Here is an 8,468-nt window from a genome sequence, read left to right as displayed (position 1 = left end):
TACTTTGACATACTTTGAATATAGAATAATTAAGTAACTTGTTTAGTACGTTATTAAGCCTTTAAACATGAAAAATCAACACTTTAATACCCTAAATTCATACATAACCAAATCTGAAAATTAATATAATAATTTAAACATACAAAACCCATAAATTTATAATCTTTTGTAATTTATACATAATATCAAAGCCTAATAACAATAACTTTATAATTGAAAACCAATAAAAATTGAAGCTTTAATTAAACATAACAAGGAATAAGAGAAGGAGAAATAAGGGGAAATAGAAGGGAGGAAGCGAACTGCGGTGGCTGCTGGGCGGAGCGGTGGTGGCTGCTGGGCGGCAGGGGCGGCAGCAACTGTAGCAGGTTCGTTTTTTTTTTTTTTTTTTCTTTCTTTGCTCGTGAAACAGTAGGAAGAAGGAGGAAAGAAAATATGAAAGCCTTTTTTTTTTTTACGTGAGAAGGAGGAGGAAAGTGAGGGTTTTTGAGGGTTTTATTTGGGTTTTGGGTTTCCTAATTAGATTAGGAGTAGTATTTGGGTTTTGGGCTATTGTGTTAGGATTATTTGTAAATTAGTAAAAACACACTAGTTTGTTTAAATCTTCATAAAAATAATTTATTTAATGAAATTGCCATAAATATAATTGTAAGAATAATATATAAATAAATTATAATTAAATTAAAATATGGGGGATTACATACTCATTATTTCAATCTCAAAGAATTACATATTTAGCTATACTTATATATTAAAAAGCGTTCCTAAAATCGTTTATGTGCCACGTGGCACCCTCGCTGTGTCATCTTTCAAATATGAGCATATTCTAATGAAAATCTAGATATAGATGTCTATTATGAGATTCGAACTCACAAGTTACAACCACAAAAATGCGCATTAGATGTCTTACCATCTCACCTAAAGAGTAATCATGCTTTTGTATAATTAATCAATATTTGTTCCATAAATAATTTATTCAAATGTTTAATGAAAAACTATTATAAATAAACAAATAATGAAAAAATAAATAATAAAGAATGAACCTATCTATTCAATTACAAGTGTACATTCAAAGCAACAATGCGAAGCATCGTCCGAGCTACACACTAATTTATACTTAAAATACAAGATTTTATTTGCATGGTAGTCTCTCCAAATTAAAATTAGAATTAATTTAAGACCAAGGATAATTATGATGAATACTCAAGTGATTTTTGGTTGTATCAGTTTAATACTTTGGTCCAATTTCGGTCAAGGCATACTGGTCTAATACTATGTAAAGTGAAATTCGGATTCTAGATCTAGTTTAGTCTGACTTTAGATATGATCATTGAATATCCAACATTGCTCTTATTTGAGAATTGAGAGATTGTTATATACACTTGGGTGCACGATACACTAATGAGCATTTTGTTCATATTTTGATGATTGTTTCTCGTTTAATAGAGCAAAAATTAACTTAATTAAGGTTAGTTTGGTGCACGGTATACCCAAGTGTGTAAAATAATTTAGAATCGAAAATGATAGAGTAAGAACATCAACATATAAGTACATTATATATTACATTTACATGGCTTTATTAATAATTGTATGAGTCATTAGACCAAGATGAACTATTCAGGTAATTATGCAACTTCTTGTCTTCTTATAGTTTTAACAACAATGAGGGTCTTCATACTGCTTAAGCTTCTTTGAGAACAATATTTCCTTCTTGTTGGAGAGTCTCATGCCTGAAAATCAAATATGCTCAAATAAGTATACATAAAAATCTAAATCGCACATGGAAGGAAGAGAAGTTAGTTTAGATTTTAGAGAAGGGGAAATGCTTGGAATTACACTATTCTAATTTTTAATATACCACCTCCGTTAACAGTTATTTGCAACATTTAGCAAAAACAGGTGCTAACTATTATTTGCAACAAAACTATTTTTTCCTAATATAGTAACTTTTTTCTGGTAAAATGACCAAAGTACTCTCATTTAAAAATTATTAACACATAATACTACACATAATTACAAATTATTATAACTCTAATCTAACTCAATTATCTAACCTTTTACACCAAAAAATCTGATTCACCCCTAATTTCATCTCCCCACCATCTCTCTCCTCCATCTTCATCTTCTTCCTTCTTCATCTCTCATTTCCTTCTTCATTTCTCATCCTTCATTTCTACTTATTTCGTGGGTGAGATCAGAAGATCTAGTTTGTGGGTGGGTTTATGATCTGGTGGTTGGTTATATATTTAATTTCGTGGGTGCTGGTGGTTCGTGGGTATTGGTGGTTCGTGTGTGGGTGTTAGTGGGTCGTGTGTGGGTGTTGGTGGTTCGTGGGTGGTTATTTCATGGGTGTTGGTGGCTTTCGTGGGTGGTTCGTGGCTTGCTATTTCGTGGGTTTTGGTAGTTTAGGTGGTTGTTTCGTGGGTGGGTTTGGTTTTTGGGTTTCAGATCTGGTGGCTTTTAGCCTTTAGGGTGGTTTTCGTGGTTCTTAGGTGGATTTTGGTGGTTTGTGGGCGGTTCGGTGAGTTGTGGGTGGTCGTTCATGGGTTTTGGGTGGCATGGTTGGTGGTTCTGGGCGGCATGTGGTGGTGGTATGGGCGGTTCTGGTTTGATTGCAATTGCTTTTTTTTTTAATAAATTTGATTAATAATTAATTACATGTCCATAACTTTCAATAATCATGTTTAAGAAGTTTTGCCTAGGAGTCTGCATAGACCCCCTTTGTTGCAAATAACTGTTAAAGGGGGTAGTATATTCTATTCATATTTATACCACCATATTTTTTTTTGGTGCAATCTTTATACCACCATATGTTTTCACAAGAACTTATATACCCTCTTGCTCCTTGCTAGCTAATGATATTAGGTCATTTAATTGTTTTATTTTCAGTTACGTTATTATATTTAGGTGTAAAGAGTTGCATAAAGCAGTAATATAGACTTTATAAAAAAAAATAGTGATATAAACGAGATTTTATCTCACATCTTGAATTTCACCCCTAAGCTTTAACTAAATAAGCTAAGGTAGTTAACAGAAGCTCCTTTGCTTAGCTTGTTGGGAGACTCACCCATATGCTAGGTGTGTAAAACGCTTTTGAAGATAAAGTTGATGGATGCCATGTTTTTTTTCTCCAATATAATCATGTACTTCCTCCGTTATTTTATTATTGCATCATAGGGGTTGTGCACTAGTTTTTTGGTAGTGGAAAAAAGGATAAGAGAGAAAGGTAAAAATATAAACTTGTCCATGTGAATATGTGATTGTATCATAAACAAATAAATCAAGTGTTCAAAAGTAATTAAGGGTATATTAAGTATATGCAATGTGAACATAGATATTTATTTTCCTAAAATGGATATAGTGCAACATATGTGAAACTTCCTTATAAAGACAAGTGGTGCAATACTAGAAAAACGGAGAAAGTATATGCTTTATAGAATTTGGTGTTTAAGGTTGCTCATCAATTCATCATCTTGCTTCAAAAATGAGCAAATAGCTAATTTGAACATTGAAGATTGTGGTTGCTCTCAAAGGGAGTACTAGCAACAATTCAAGAGGTAATAAAAAAATAAAAAGGGTTTAATTACGCATTATGAGTCTTGTGATTTTTTAGTATCCTTGAGTTACCAAAATCTTAACACATGTAATAATTTATCAAAAACATTTTACTATAAAACCAAGGTTGAGAAATATATAATTTTATTTTTTTAGTCGGCAAGATAAGGAGGTCCCCCCATCCTATCACAGGAATGAGGGGATGTGGATCGAATCCCCAACAATCCCTCTATCTTCTATGTCCTCCTTGAGAGGTATATAATAGAAAATACATAAGAGCATGTATATTTATAAAAAAAGAAAAATAAATTAAAGTTAAACTTACTCATATTTGCGAATTAGTTGATATGCTCCTGTTACCACCATTGCAACACTCACAGAAAACAGTGACCAATTTTTCTACAAATTCAAAAACAACCATGTAACTCTTTCAAACATTGTACAAATTTAATTCAAACCCCTCGAAATTCAAGAAATTTATAGCTAATCATCTACTTAAATTATGCTTACCGGTGTGATTACAGTGCTGTATTTAGCCCATATAGCTCCACTTGTAACAATAGCTAATCATTTTAAGATAAAGATATAATAATTAGTCATATATATAAGTTCAAATTAGTCATATACTACCTCCGATTTTTTTTAGTTGTAACTATGGAATATTTTATATTTACAATTAATACCCCAAAGTTACAACTAAAAAAAATCGGATATAGTATGTAAGTTCAAATTACAATAAAATACTCACCCGCTTGTTGTGGATAGGAAATTTGATCAGCTGGCTTTGCATAATCAACAACGTTAGCTATTGTCACCCCCCATTTAAAGGCAGGTGCCCAAAAATGAACTGCAAAAAAGTAATTCTTAAAATCCACCATTGTCATATACTCAGAATTATCTTCTATTAGTTACAAAAAAATTGTCATACATACTTTTTTTGGTCTAATGAGTCACCAGCGCAATATAATTTACAAATAGGGGTGAGGGATTTGAAACTGCGACCTATTATATTATTTATACGCAAACTTGATCTTAAACCTAACCGCTAGACCAATATATCACATTGAATTGGTAATATGATACATCATATACTCCATATGTGTGACATGATATGCTAGCACGAAAAATTATGGCATGGCTTAATTACTGGTGAATTGACTATATATATATATATATATATATATATATATATATATATATATATATATATATATATATATATATATATATATATATATATATATATATATATATATATTTATTTATTTATTTTTGAGTAAAACATATCTAATCAAATTCATTACAATTTAAATAGCATGTAACATCATTATAAAAAATTTACCCCTAACCAAATATGAATCAATTTCACATTTATGTCATTGATCTCAGTATTATACTATGGTATCAAACATGCAATAAAGACGTAATATTGGCACTTGGATCCAACAGCCAACACTCTAATAAGTCATCCTCGAGGACATCTCTGATTCAAAATCTAATTAAACATTTGTAATTACAATAATAACAGATTATTGATTATTATAAATAATAATTGATCAAATGAAAACATTATATTAGCAAGTTTAGATAATCGGATTAAAACATGATTATATAATTAAGATGATAATCAAGGTTAATAAAAAGGCTTACTTGTTTTTGGACCAGCAGGATGGTTCAAGAAAGCTTGAAACTTGGTTGCTGCCATGGAATTTCTCTTTCTTACCTATTCTTAATCCTCCTTTCTTTGTATAATTATGTGATGCTTTATTATTTAATTATTATACAATAGTAGCTAGACTTCTAATTTGATCACGTAAGATTATTATATGAACTAGTAGTTAACTTTTTTTAAATACCTAGCTAATATACTAGTAATTTCTTTTTTGGGATGATTCCTGGAAACTTTCATGCACAATCACACCTTCCTTGGAAGAGTACGTGATCAGTATGACCTTTTTTTTTTTTTTTTTTTTTTTTTTTTGGTGACAACGGCCCTATTGTGGACCAAATCCTTTCACGGGTAATATATAAGTTCGACTAGCTACATAGGTCAAGTTATTGGGCATTTGGGTATGGGAGGAGAAAATTGGAAAAGAAAAGGGAATCCTCGCTCAACTTCAAAAAATCATAGTGGGTAGAGATCAAATTTATGACGACAAGGTTACCAATTACACCAAGTACTACTAGCATGGTACGTAATGGTCTGACTAATAAGCATGTAATTGTGAATGATCATTTTTTTTTTTTTTTAATATATTTTATAAAAAAAATCTTCTACATTCTATGCAGGAATAACGAAAATATATTGATAAAATCATACTAATATTATACTTCGGATATCTTTGATTCTTTGTCCAAGTAGTATATTATTTATTGAAGTCTTTGTTTATGATGTAGAATAAGAAAAATAATCATGTTGATGATGATAAACAATATTTTTGTGACCAGGACAAATGGACTTTATTTTACAATGATTATACTCATATAAGGTTTGGTTTTTATTTTTTTATTTTTTATTTTTTTTTATTTATTTTTTTTTATTTTTTTTTTGTTTGACAAGTGTTATACTCATATAACTAAGCTAGCTAGTTTATGTAAATATAACTTCCAGGCCTTTAAAAAATACCAATCATAGTTTACATTGATCAATATAACAGAAAATTAATTTAATATTTGTAGCGCACCAAAAAGAAAATGCAAGAGATTAAGCCAGTTAGGATAATTCCTCAAAAAATCAAAAATAGCATGAACATATTAAAACTACATACATTGGTGATTGGCCTATGTTCAAAGGGTATAAATAGTGAAATCATGAATTAAAGGTGCAAGAAGACATATTATAAAGCCGGTTGTACATAAAAAAATGTCTAGGATATAAAAAAAATATATTCATATCACCTCTATAACTAGAAGAAACTTGAAAAAAAAAATACTTTGTACAATAATTTCATTCCTTATTCTAATAAAAATAATTAATACTCAACGCCACTATCAATTATTATAAAAATTTTCTAAAAATTTATAAATACTTAGTTACATTAATGTATTTCAAAAATATCATACACAAACTTTTTTTTCTTTTCTTTTCTTCAACTGATGTAGTGATACAAATACAACAAATTAATTAAATTAATTTTTTTTTAAAAAAAAGGGGGTAGGATTAATACAAACAAAGGAAAAAAAAAACATGCAAAATTAGAAATATATTAGTGTCCCATAACAATCGTCCTAGGGGTATCATCGGAGGCATCATCACCTTCAAATTTAGTCTCGGTACTTTCTTCATTTTCGTCGGATGAAGGGTCGTCTGTAAGGTCTACATTCCACTGTTTCGCGCCATCGACGGCCGCCACCTTCTTTTCTTTCCCTGGAGCTTCAGCTTCATCAGAAGCATCCATCCCTTTCATTAGGAGTGAGCATACTAAGACCAATCCAAAGCAAATAACCATTGTTCTTCTTGTGATCGCCATTTTTTCGACGTAAAATGGTGAGAATAATATTCAAGTTTTGGTATTGCTTAGATGGGAAAAATGATGTGTTGCTAATGTTTGTGATTTTATAGAAAATATTAGCGATTTGGAAGGAGAGTTTTTAGTTCCTTGACAAGGATTTTTTTTTTTTTTTTTTTAATTTCATTGAATGAGCTTATTTTGTGGAAGAAAATATATTTATGGGAATAAGTTTTCTATTAATAAGCTAAATTTTCTAACAATTACAACAATGCATTTTTTTTAAGAGGTACAACAATGCGATTAAGATTACTTTTCATCTAGGAAGAAAATGATGAGTTAGGTAAAGGAGAATTTATGAAAAATATTGAATTAGGTAATTTACGAAAAACATTGAATTAGCTAATTTATGAAAAATATTGAATTAGGTAATTTAGGTAAAGGAGAATTTATGAAAAATATTGAATTAGCTAATTAGCATATATGAGTACTTTACATCACTGTTGAATACTTGAATCAGGTAAAGGAGAATTTATGAAAAATATTGATTAAACGGCGACAACCATTTATATACTACTAATTTGACCTTATATATACAATTGGATTTTTACTCTAATCTCACTTTTTTTTTTTTTTTTTGAAAGAACTTTTAGTTTTTTTAGTAACCTCTTGATGCGGGAGCAATACACCAATATGAGTATTCTTGAAAATTCATGGAATTTTAAGAAAGCCTACACTATCTTTTAGTTATTATTAATTATTAGGATTTTTGCCTATGGGTTTTCACCTTTCACTTGAAAGGATTTTTCCTATTTTTAGGCTTTAAAAGTTTTAGCCATTAGGATATTTATTTATTTAATTTATTTATGTTAGGATCGATTTAGTAGTTGGTTAAAATATGATTAGTAGATATATTAGGATTAGGATTCTTAATATTTTATCTTATTTTAGGATATAATTATTAGTTTCCTATCTTATCTTTGTACGATTTGTCACCGGTGTATATCAATAATAGTTTATGATTGAGAGAGTTTTATTTTGGGAATTAATCCGTTTTGAGCGTTGCTCGTTTGATTGTTAATAAAAAAACATCACTTGTTGTGACTTGTGATCATCTTCTAGTTGCGACTAGGAAGGGATCCTCTATTCTTGTGAGAATTAGAGTACTATCCATTTACTTTCATCCATAATAACCACATTTTTCATCACTATAATTCACAAAGCCATTAAACCACAATTGTGGTTGCATTCTACAAAAAATCGAACTAAAATTCGCATCACCTCTCGAGACGCTCAATAGCTTTTGTCAATAACAATAAAGTAATGATTTATGATTTTCATTAGTACGAGTACATATTACTCGTATAGAGAAAATTTGTATTTGTAATACCTTTTGTTTCTAATGAATGTAACAGTTTCTGTTAGGTACTTAACTTGTGCTTAGATGGTACCATCTTGCTGATC

This window comes from Chenopodium album, chromosome 17 (genome assembly GCF_948465745.1).
Source record: "Chenopodium album chromosome 17, dcCheAlbu1.1, whole genome shotgun sequence".
Lineage (NCBI taxonomy): Eukaryota > Viridiplantae > Streptophyta > Magnoliopsida > Caryophyllales > Amaranthaceae > Chenopodium > Chenopodium album.
Note: the sequence above shows the minus strand (reverse complement) of the source record.